Source organism: Dendrobates tinctorius, unplaced genomic scaffold (genome assembly GCF_039654945.1).
Source record: "Dendrobates tinctorius isolate UK_male_01 unplaced genomic scaffold, ASM3965494v1 ptg000128l, whole genome shotgun sequence".
Lineage (NCBI taxonomy): Eukaryota > Metazoa > Chordata > Amphibia > Anura > Dendrobatidae > Dendrobates > Dendrobates tinctorius.
Genome location: NW_027361796.1, coordinates 14,088,469 through 14,100,427, shown reverse-complemented (window position 1 = coordinate 14,100,427; position 11,959 = coordinate 14,088,469). Strand labels below are relative to the sequence as shown.

At 49.5% G+C, this 11,959-nt stretch overlaps 1 pseudogene; it reads right to left on the bottom strand.

Moving 5' to 3' along the window:
* Positions 1-1,916: 1,916 nt before the first annotated feature.
* Positions 1,917-3,233, bottom strand: LOC141047600 (uncharacterized; annotated as a pseudogene).
* Between the last annotated feature and the right edge of the window lie 8,726 nt (positions 3,234-11,959).

Sequence of the window (11,959 nt, the reverse complement as noted above, 5' to 3'; positions counted from 1 at the left end):
TCCTTTCACAGTGAAGAAAGTCAAAACTAGATGGCGTTCCATGAAGGACTGCTTCAATAGGGACCTGAGGCAGGAGGGCCAGGTTCGAAGCGGAGCTGGGGCAAGGACCAGGGAGTATAAGTACCATTGTCTCCTCAGCTTCCTGAGACCGGTCCTTGCTCGAAGAGTGTAAGTATTTTCTTGTTGGATTCCATTGTGTTGTGTTACCTAATCATGATTTGTTGCATTCCACAGGAGTTGGCGAAATTCAAATTAAAATTTTTTGTGTAGTAATGTTTCTTTTTCTTTTGTTTTCACAGAACCCATAGCAGCACCTTAGAACCTGGATCGGCATCAGGATCTGTCCTTCATGAAACTCCATCGGACCCGTCCCAGACATCCTACAGCGAAGGGGTAAGTAGGCCTGTAGCACAGTCTGGAGAACCGGCAGCCGGTCCATCCGGTCTTCCCCTGTCCGAGTCCTCTGCCCCTCCTTTTTATGGCTCTTCCCGCCAGCGTCAGCAGGGCCCGAACAGGCCACTCATGTCCGAGTTTGTACATTTGGGCACGGTCTTCCAGAATTGCTTCAAGGCGCTGGGTGACACAGTGCAAACTGGTTTTGCAAATGTCACCCGATGCCTTGAACAACTGGAAGTCGAGCTCCAGAGACTGGCAAGACATTTCTTTAATGCCATAGAGAAGGGCATATCAGAAAACCTAACGCCGGAGCTCCAGCTTACTGTGATGCAGGCCTGCAATGCAGCATATGTGAATGCTATGCAGCAGACTAGGTTCATACAGCTACCAGCAGCGGCAGCCTTTCCACTAGTACCACAGCTGTCAAGTATAATACCGAGTTCTGCTGCATATCATTGTGCATCCACCACCATGCCCACAGCTGCCCAACACCACTACACAATGCCGGGTGCTGGGGACCGCCACTACACCGCTCCGCCGAGTCCTGTTCATGCAAGGACGTCCACCACCACCAGGCCAGCCCACTACACAGACCAGACGCTGGGTCATGGTCATTCAAGGAGGTCCACCACCATCAGGCCAACCCACCAAACCGAGCAGACGCTGGTTCCTGGTCATGCACATAGGTCCACCACCACCAGGCCAGCCCACCACATCGAGCAGACACTGGGTCCCGGTCATGCGTGTAGGTCCACCACCACCAGGCCAGCCCTCCACACCGAGCACACGCAGACGCAGGGTACATTGACCACACCCACCACCAGGCCGTGAACCCAAACACAGCAGAGCCACCATTCCAAAAAAGGAAGAACTGTCCATGTATCTCCACCATCACCTCCTACACCATCAACCCCTCCAGCATCACCTACCCCTTTGTCTTTCCCGTCCCATGTTTCACCTCCCAATGTTTCAACGTCCAGTATTCCAGAAGTTCCGGCTAGTATACTTGGCAACTCCCCTTCGTCAAACTCAAACTAATAATGTTTACAAATTAAAAATTTTTTTTTTTTTTTTTTTAAACAACAAATGACTGTTCTTTGACTCTCCCGTCGCCGGCAACACACCATGCGCCGTATACACAAAAGTTTTTTGACACCTCAGATTTCAATGTCAGTTCCAATGTACAATATAATCCTTAACTTTTGTTTTTAGCTCGCCAGCTTTAGGTATCTTTCATTGAGCTATGAGGTGTCCAAAACAACACAAAGAGGAGGGGGTCAGGTCACCTTGCCAGTTGTAGGCACTATTGCACTCATGATAGTACATTTTTAGATTTTTTTTTTTTAAATATGTTTTCAAAATTTCACAAGTGTTGGAAAATTTCACTAGGATTAATGAAACATAAAATGGAAATTTTTGTTTAAAAAAGGTGTATTTTATTGGTAGCAACATTACCAAAAATGGTAGTAGGTTTTTTTTATGAACAGCACAGAAAAGTTACTATAATAAGGCCACAAACACTATACCATTTGATCTTGCCATGACAAACTCCCAACATCGTAAACAAAATAGGCCACAAATCTATCCCTCATTTGTCCTATTTCAACTGTAGACCTCAGAGGGTGTTGCTGGTAATCTGGCAAAGGATTAGAAAGAGGTTTATCAAGTTAAACGTTGGGTCGCTCTTTAGCCATTATGTAGTTGTGGAGAACCACACACGCCTTGACCACCTCATCCACTGTTTCAATTTTTAGATTAATTGCTGTTTGCAAAATGCGCCATTTTGAGACTATGATACCAAAGGTGCACTCCACTGTTATTCTTGCTCTGGACAGTCTGTAGCTAAAAATCCTTTTAGTATGGTCCAAGTCACGACTAGAATATGGTTTAAGGAGATTAGCGCACATCTGAAAGGCTTCATCCCCAACCACAACAAACGGCATTGCAGGTCCTTCAGTGTTGGGAAGTGGTTGTGGCTGAGGAAAATTGAAATTATTCAGATATAATCGCTGACCCATGTCAGAGTCTTTAAATGTTCTCGAATCATTAGCACATCCAAATGATCCAATGTCCACGGCCACAAAGCTGCAGTCCGCACCGGCAATGGCCATGAGCACTATAGAAAAATATTTTTTATAATTGAAGTACTGACTGAGATCCAGCTCTTGCCGGTTTGGTAATCCGGATATGTTTGCCATCTACTGCTTCAATACAGATGGGAAAATCACAAAATTCTTGGAATTTGGCAGCTTTGTCCTTCCATATTTCCGGGGTGGGTATTGGTAAAACTTCACCACGAAGAACGTCCCACAAAGCCCGGCAGGTGTCTGCAACAATCCCAGAAAGTTTTGAAATTCCTATCCGGTACTGAAATTGGAGCGATGTTAATGTCTCTCCAGTAGCCAGAAATCTAATAAAAAGCAAAATAAAAAAATAAGTACATTGCCAAACAATAATAATTATCAGAGGCATTTAGTTTGAAATATTATGCACCGTAGTGTCACCAACAGACGCTCCTCAGCAGGAATCGCTCTCCGGAGCTGGGTATCCTGCATGGTGATGGCTCCTTCAACGCGTCGAAGCAAATAATAAAAACTGTCTTGACACATCCTCGTGTAGTCAGAATATTTGTCTGGATTTTTATTTAGCTCGGTGAATAAAGAGTGGTAAGCTCCAAAGCTCTCCCTGACTTCCACAATAGGGTGTCGCCAAAATCGCCTATGCCGGCTTCTCCGTCTTTTTCTCTTCCGTTCTTCGTCACAAGCTACTACAAAAGCAAAAAACAAGCCAAGATCCAAATCAAGATTGCGGTACAAACTGTCCATTTGAAGATCCATCTTGATGCAGGAGACAGGAGAAAAAGGGGAGGATTTCTTCTGTGCAGTGGTATATTTACAGTAATCTCATGAGATCCGCCCACTTGTGTCCCATTGGTTGTGTTTTTATCATTGAATTTCACATTTGTCTTTTTTTTTCTTTGATCGCATGCGCATAAAACGCAAACACATGCAAAAAACGCATACGAACGCGTGTAAACGCTGTGCTTTTAAGCGCATGCGTCGGAAAAAAGATGTGTTGTCATGCGTTTTTCACGCGTTTTTCGGTGCGCATGAAACGAAGCGCACAAAAACGCTAATGTGAAACCACCCTAACAAAGGTTGTCATTCACTTTCTTTTCTATCTGGTGCCTTTCTCCTGTTATCTGTTTATTTTTGTCTTAACAGTTGCTTTCATAGGGACCAATCAATCCTGCTTTCTTGGAGTGGTATGGCTATGACTTACAATTCATTTTTGGATGCATAAAACTTTTCTTGAGCACTTTTTATTGACTTTTTTTGAGGCAGAATGAGCAAAAATAGCAATGTTAGTATTTTTTTTCTCTCAATTTTTGTCAGCATTCATTGTCCAGGATATGTCTTGTTTTTTTAGCAGCATTTTTTTTCAGATTAAATCATTTTTGGGAGGGAACAACTGTGATTTTAGAGGGTTATTTTTATTTTTTTTAACACTCAAATATTCTAAACAAGAAAAAAGAGGGTTTTATTAGCTTCCCAAGCATTCCCTTAGCAGTGCTGTGCATTACACTACAGTGTCAATAATTGGCTGACAGTTAGCCTGTAAAGTGGACATGGTGGTAGTCGTGGCAACGAGCTGTAGTGTTCCCAGACCCTGACTCCTTACAGATGAAATATAATGTCCCTTCTGCTGCATGTGCTGCATGCGCAATAGAACACTCACATTTACTGTCAGAGTCCTCTCTGCTTCCGTCACTCCATCTTTGGCTCCGTGGGACTCACAATCATCTCCGGAGACAGTGTCTATTCTTAACAAGTTAACTTTACTTAACTGTAGGGTTTTCAGTAGAAATGCGGCACAGTGTACACAGAGTGACATTTCTTAAGCTTTCCCTTCCTTCCCGGCACCTTCTGTTCCTTCTGGCAATCTCTGCTGCACTTCTGGAAATCCCTTCCTTGCTTCTGGCAATCTCTGCCTCGCTTCCAGCAATCACTGCGCTTTCCTAGACAATCTTTGTCCTGTCCATTCTTTTAGTCCCATCAGCTTTCTACCTTTCACCTGGTCTGGCTTCGAATTAAAGGGTAACAGGCTCGCCATCTCAGCTTCACCTAAGCGCTGCCGTAAGTTTCGGATCCTCCTTGGAACAGTTCTATTTAAGCTGTTGACCAACTGCATGACACTCAGCCTGCGACCCTTCCTTTCCATAGCAACCTTATCTCCATGGCTGTCAGACTCTCTCAGTTCCCTGCTGCAACTCAACTCTCCACTAACCATGAAGTCCCTTCCCTATTTTCCACTGCTCTGTCTTGAACTACCCTGTGACTCCTCCCAATCCGGAAAACCCCTATACTGACTAAACAGGCTATTACTCCTATTCCTTATCTCTAGTATGCCTGTGGTGGGGGGCCGGATTGGGGGGTGGTCCACTACTTACCACGTCCGGACGACACAGACACCAGGCAAAGCAAGGACAAGACGGAGACAGAGTTCAGTTGTAAGAGTTCCGGATTTTATTCGTCATCCTTCTGACGACCACAACCACGCACCGCAGCCTCTTTACAGTTCTCTGTCTCCAGGCCCGGGTACCTGCACCTTTCCTCCAGTCGAAGTAACATCCCTCGTGGATCTTTCTCTGGGGCTGTCCTAGACAAATCTACCGCCAGCGCTTCACCTGCTCGAGGTCGTCGTCCAATCGGTACCCCCGGGGCCTCGTCTGTCCTGCGGTCCGTCGGGTCAGGGCCACCCCCATGACTGTCTCTTTCCTGTCAGTCCCCTAGTCGAGCTCTTCGCTGTTCTCCATCTTCTGCCGAGCTCCTCCCAGGACTAGCCTACCTGGAACCCCAACCAGTCCTATTTATCCCCTCTCTCACCGGGAATTCCCCTCCTGGGTTCCTATCTCCCTGCCCCCCATGACTAAGGGTTTCTCAAGCCCTAAGCTGCTGTTGAGTCCTGAACTACTCCCCCCTGCCATCTTGTGGTCTTTTCTAGGTACTGCACTCTCTTGACTGTCTTTCCCAGCTATCACCCTGCTGTCCTTGTCAATCTCCGTCCATAGTGCACCAACCGTTCCATCCTACTTCCAGTCAAGTCTGTCCATCAAGTCACCTTCCCCACATGCCCCCTCTATTCTACTCCCACTATTGTCCTATAATACCTTCTATTCCATCCCTACTTCTATACATAACACATATCACATACATTCAAATTGCAGTACATAAACAAATTAATACTTAAAAAAGCTCTGGAACCACACAGAATACATGTGAACAGTGTCCAAAGTGGGGGAAGCATGTGACCGCTTCGGTCACCTCCTTACAAACCTATGAGGCCCCAACAAAATCTGATTAGCTTGGTAATATACATTCCCCAATCTCAGAATTGAAATTGCAACACCACGGAGTCATGAAAATTACAAAATAGACAGACATGTTAACCATATGCATCTAAAGAAAACATGGAAACAACATATTCAAAGCATCTGAGCACCATGTTCATAAATACCTGTATTCACACATCATTGCATGGTATCAATTAGGTCATGGGTTGTCTGGTTAATGTTCTTCTGAATGCATTTGGTTTTACAAAACCTCATGATCTGCTTCTAGCAGCTCCCTTTGCAATCACAATGACATCAGCCATGCACTTCTTAATAATAGACAATTTTGCAGATGCTTCAGGCCATGGTAGCATGTAGGCTGCAGATGTGGTTCAGAGTAGAATGAGCATCATGCGGTCTGATGTTGTCATGTTGGCTCCTGGAGCACTTTGTTACGCTATGTGTGCACATTGTGGATTTGCTTGAGGAAATTTCTGCGCAGTTTCTGCATCTCTTGGCAGAAAACACAGTGGAAAATCTGCATGGTTTTTATGCATTTTTAATACGTTTTTGATGTGGTTTTGATGTGATTTTCATGCTGTTTTGTATGCGTGTCACGATCCATGTTGGATTGTGACAGATTTAGCACATGTAAAATTTTCTTTTCCTTTAAGCCTTTGGCTTAAGGTTAGTTTTGACCCCGGTGGCCGCTGGGGTTATTACATGTAAATAACCAAGCAGGTGTGATTACCCTGGCTCCTACCTATAAAGGAGTATCAGGTGTTCTCAATCACTGTTGGTGATATTGTTCATTCCCAACCAACCTTGGTGGAGAAAGGAGCTATTGAGAGGAGCTCCTTGCAGCTCAGCCAGAGCTTTTGATTAGCAGCTATTCAGGTGGAAGCTGTATCCGGGTGCCGTACTCTGTTGCTTGGAGCAATTGCAGCAGAGCATAGCTAAGTTGTGTGTTTTCCCTGTTTTGTTGTATTTTCCTTGTGTGTATTAGTACAGCGGTGGGACTAGTGTCTGCACCATCCAGTTCACTAGTAAGGGTTAGGTGCAGGGCGAGCTAGGGATTGAGTTATCTTGCTTGGTGACAGGTGAAGAGCCTGTATAGGGAACGTTAGGAGTGTTCAGGGACACTGCCTCAGGGGAGTGCAGAAGGTCTCCATGTCCCCATTCCCTATTGCAGGGCCCACCGCTGTACCTGTTTCCCCGGTGTTCCCCTTGTTTGTCCTGGTTTTAGTGCCGTCCTGTGGGTCGCGGCACAGAGGACTGGTCACTCTGTGACTGTTACACCGTCCCTGCGTACTCACCCGGCCATCGCTCCCACGCCGCAGCCCCCCGCTGCCCGACATCCACGGAGGTCGCCTCTGGCAGGTGCGCGGTCGGCGGCGTCCCTGCATGCAATGCGCATGCGCCAAAGGCCGCGGCCGCGCCTCCCTCCTGCTTCTTGTGCTCTGGCTATGCCCTGACCTGGAAGCACCTCCCTGACCAATGGCAGACCAGACAGGAGCATATCAGGCCGCTTCCCCCTGTGGGAGGTGCCTGATTGTTGTGTTTCCAAGCACACTGGCCTCGCTGCATCGTGTGCTCTCAGCTCCTGCAGTTCCGTTCTTGCCTGCTCTCCACAGCAGCCTCTCAGTCCTGTCTCCGGTGTTCCTGCCATCCTACTCCAGTCCTGCCTCCAGTGGTCCTGTTCCATCCTGCTCCAGTCCTGCCGTCCTACTCCAGTCCTGCCTCCAGTGTTCCTGTTCCGTCATCTATACTTCTGTCCCACAGTCCTACTCCGGTCCATCCTGAGCCGCCCCTCTCGGTACCGGCTACCGTGGTACTCGAACCCCTGGGCCTGCTCCTAACGGTCCCTGTATAGGGGTCGGTTCCACCTGGCAGCTCGCCCGGGGCCCCTCGGTGCCACGGTCCAGAGGGTCCACTCCTGGAGTTTCTGGCTCCAGACTACCCACGCTAACAGTACAATCAGGCCATGGATCCCGCCGGTACCACAGCTGCCACCCAGAAAGAGTTACTCTTCCTGCGGGAGAATCAGGGACGCATTATGTCCGTCATGAAGTCCATGGACACCCGTTTGTCGGCCCTGTAGGTGACCGATCCTGGAACTGCCACGTTACTGACCAGTCTTCAACAGGAGCTGATCCAGCAACAAGATACCCAAGCCCACATTTTGTCTCACATGGCCTCCTTTGATAGCCGCCTGTCAGCCCTATGTTCTGCCTCCGCAGCTCTGACTCCTCCCCCCGCTCCTACAGCTCTCCCAACACCCCGCCTCGCCAAACTGCCTCGCTTCACTGGGGATCCTAAGCGCTGCAGGGGGTTCTTAAATCAGTGTAGTCTCCACTTTGAATGGTTGCCGCAGCAATATCCCTCTGACCGGGCCAAAGTAGCCTTCATTATGTCCCATCTGGAGGGAGAGGCCCTGTCCTGGTTGAATCCCCTCTGGGAACGTGACAATCCCGTTGTCTCGAGTCTTCCGGTTTTCTTGGATACTTTTCGATGAGCCGGGTCGGTTAGCTGTCCTCACTGAATCACTCTTTAATCTACATCAGGGTTCTCTCACGGGAGGTCAGTACGCTATTCGCTTTGGCACTATCTCCTCCGAGCTCGGCTGGAATAACACGGCTTTGGTAGGGGCATTCAGGCGCGGTCTTTCAGGCAGAATAAAAGATGAACTCGCAGGTCGAGAGACCCCAAACTCCTTAGAGGACCTTATTTCGCTGGCTACCCGCATTGACCTACGCTTCCAGGAGCGCGCTCGGGAGTCAGCGAGAGAGAGGAGATTCACCAGGCCAGCCCCCTTTTGCATCCGTTCTGCCAGTCCTCGGTCAGTCAAGCCCATGCAGATTGACCGTCTCAACTTGACCGAGTTACGTCAGCAAGAGAGGCGGGCACAAGGTCTGTGCCTCTATTGCGGAGCTTCATCGCACTATATCCACACCTGTCCTAAGAGACAGGGAAACTCCTCCTCCTAGGTCAGGTAAGAGAGGCCTCCCTAGGCAACGATGGTCCCTCTCAACCTCTTACTATTTCTGTGCTTCTGGTTTCAGGGGAGAGATGTGGGTCCAAGGTGGCCTACGTGGATTCGGGTTCGGCAGGTAACTTCATTCGGCCAGAAGAGGTGGACAAATACCAAATTCCCGTGGTTGCCCTATCTAACCCTCTCCAGATTGCTGTGGTGGATGGCAAACCGCTACAGGTGACCGTCACCTTGGTCACTGAGGAAGTGGAGTTGCAAGTTGGTGCCTTACATAGAGAGAAGATAGCCTTTTACATTTTGCCTAAGCTCTCCCATGCCATTCTACTCGGTCTCCCATGGTTAAGGACTCATCAGCCTGTCCTCGATTGGTCTTCTGGGGAGATACTCCGCTGGGGGCACCAGTGCCAAGCTCGCTGTCTGATTCCTGTCCACCTGGTGGCCGCTCCTCGGCCGCTCCCAGACCTTCTGTGTCTTCCTCCAGCCTACAGTTCCTACGCCGATGTCTTTGATAAGAAGGAAGCGGAGGTCCTTCCTACACACCGGCCTTTTGACTGCCCAATTGAACTTGTTCCTGGTTCAACTCCCCCAAGGGGCAGAATCTACCCCTGTCTCCCGCTGAGACCACAGCTATGTCCGAATACGTTCGCGAGAACCTTGCCAAGGGTTTTATACGGAAATCCTCGTCACCCGCGGGAGCCGGGTTTTTCTTTGTCAAAAAGAAGGCCGGAGCTCTACGGCCGTGCATTGACTATAGGGGTCTGAATGAAATTACCATTAAGAACAGGTACCCTCTTCCACTCATTCCGGAGCTGTTTGATCGTCTTAGAGGAGCTCGGGTCTTCTCCAAGCTGGACCTCAGAGGAGCCTATAATCTGGTCCGCATCCGGGCTGGAGACGAGTGGAAGACGGCTTTCAACACTCGAGACGGCCATTACGAGTACCTGGTCATGCCCTTTGGCCTCTGCAATGCTCCTGCGGTGTTTCAAGAGTTCGTCAATGAGATCTTCACTCCTGTGTGGTCGTATACTTGGACATCCTCGTCTTCTCGCCGGATATCTTGTCCCACAGAAAGAGTGTCCGCTTGGTGTTACAGCGTCTTCGGGAGAACCGCCTGTATGCGAAGATTGAGAAATGTCTCTTCGAACAGACCTCCCTGCCGTTTCTGGGATACATTATCTCCGACGCTGGACTAAGGATGGATCCCGAGAAGCTGTCTGCCATTCTCAAGTGGCCTCGCCCTGTTGGAGTAAGGGCAATTCAACGATTTCTCGGATTCGCCAATTATTACCGGCAATTCATCTCTCACTTTTCCGCCATCTCAAGACCTATTTCTGCTCTCACCCGTAAAGGGGCTACTCCCAAGGATTGGCCTCCGGAGGCTGAAGAGGCCTTTCTGACCCTAAAACGGGCCTTCTCCACAGCTCCGGTTATGCATCGCCCCGAGAGCAACCAACCTTTTGTACTCGAGGTGGACGCTTCCTCGACAGGTGCCGGGGCAGTATTGTCCGAGAGATAAGCCTCCGGTCGTCTGCACCCTTGTGGCTTTTTCTCGAAGGCCTTTTCTCCATCTGAGTGTAACTACTCAATCAGCAATCAGGAACTCCTGGCCATCAAGTTGGCTTTGGAGTAGTGGCGTCACCTCCTGGAAGGAGCTGTCCATCCCTTTGTCATCTTCTCGGATCACAAGAATCTGGCCTATCTCCAGTCTGCCCAGAGACTTAACCCGCGTCAGGCCAGGTGGTCCTTGTTTTTCGCCCGATTTGACTTTGAGCTCCGTTTCTGTCCTGGCAACAAAAATACCAAAGCCGACGCCCTGTCCAGGGTCTTTCAGCCACACGAAACCACGGAGGAACCCTCGCATATCATTGACCCCACTAGGATCATCACAGTGGCTCCAATGAACTGGCTTGCTCCTCCTCCTGGAAAGACGCTTGTGCCTGAGAACCTCAAGTGAAAAGTCCTCCTATGGGGGCACTCCTCCAAACTGGCTGGCCATGCCGGGATCAAGAAGACCCTGGATCTTATCTCGCGTCACTATTGGTGGCCCACAATTCGCCAAGATGTACTCGATTTTGTGGCCTCTTGTCCATCCTGTGCAAAAAACAAAGTGCCACGAAGACCTCCGTCCGGCTTGTTGCTGCCGTTGCCCATTCCTGCGGTCCCTTGGGAAAACATTGCCATGGATTTCATCACCGACCTACCCTGTTCTTCTGGCTGCACAGTCATCTTGGTGGTGGTGGATCGTTTTTCCAAGATGGCCCACTTCGTCCCTCTGCCCAGTCTCCCCTCGGCTCCGGAGCTGGCTAAAGTCTTTGTCCACCAAATCTTCAGACTCCATGGACTACCTCAACGCATAGTGTCGGACCGAGGGGTTCAGTTTACCTCCAAGTTCTGGCGATCGCTTTGTAAGCTCATGAACATTTCCCTTGACTTCTTCTCAGCCTACCATCCACAGTCCAATGGGCAGGTGGATCGCACCAACCAGACGTTGACTGGGTACCTACGTCATTTCTCCAGCGCCCACCAGAGCGATTGGGTTGACTTACTTCCCTGGGCAGAGTTCGCTTACAACAACCATGCCGGTGAGTCCTCGGCCAAGTCTCCATTTTTCATTGTGTTCGGCAGACATCCTGGTGTTCCTCTTCCGATACCTCCTGCCTCCGAGGTACCCGCGGCCAATGCTTTGTCCTCCGAGTTTTCCAAGATCTGGGCCGAGACCAACACGTCACTCAAGAAATGCGCTGATCGGATGAAGAATTTTGCCGACAAGAAGAGATTGGATCCTCCACGCTATTGTGTTGGGGACAAGGTCTGGCTCTCATCCAAATTTATCCGGTTGAAACTGCCTTCTTACAAGTGCTGAATCGCTTCCATTCCTTGCCTGATTCCGATCCTCAGCCGGTGGGTGCCGATGATGTCTTTGAAGTGGAGGACATTATCGCCATGAAGAAGGTTAGAGGTAGGACATTTTTCCTTGTTGACTGGAAGGGCTTTGGTCCTGAGGAGAGATCCTGGGAGCCTCGGGAGAATATCAATGCTCCCCGTATCCTCAAGAGATTTCTTGCTAATGTCCGGGGAGGGCGGCTTAGGGGAGGGGGTACTGTTACACCGTCCCTGCGTACTCACCCGGCCATCGCTCCCACGCCGCAGCCCCCCGCTGCCCGACATCCACGGAGGTCGCCTCTGGCAGGTGCGCAGTCGGCGGCATCCCTGCATGCAATGCGCATGCGCCATAGGCC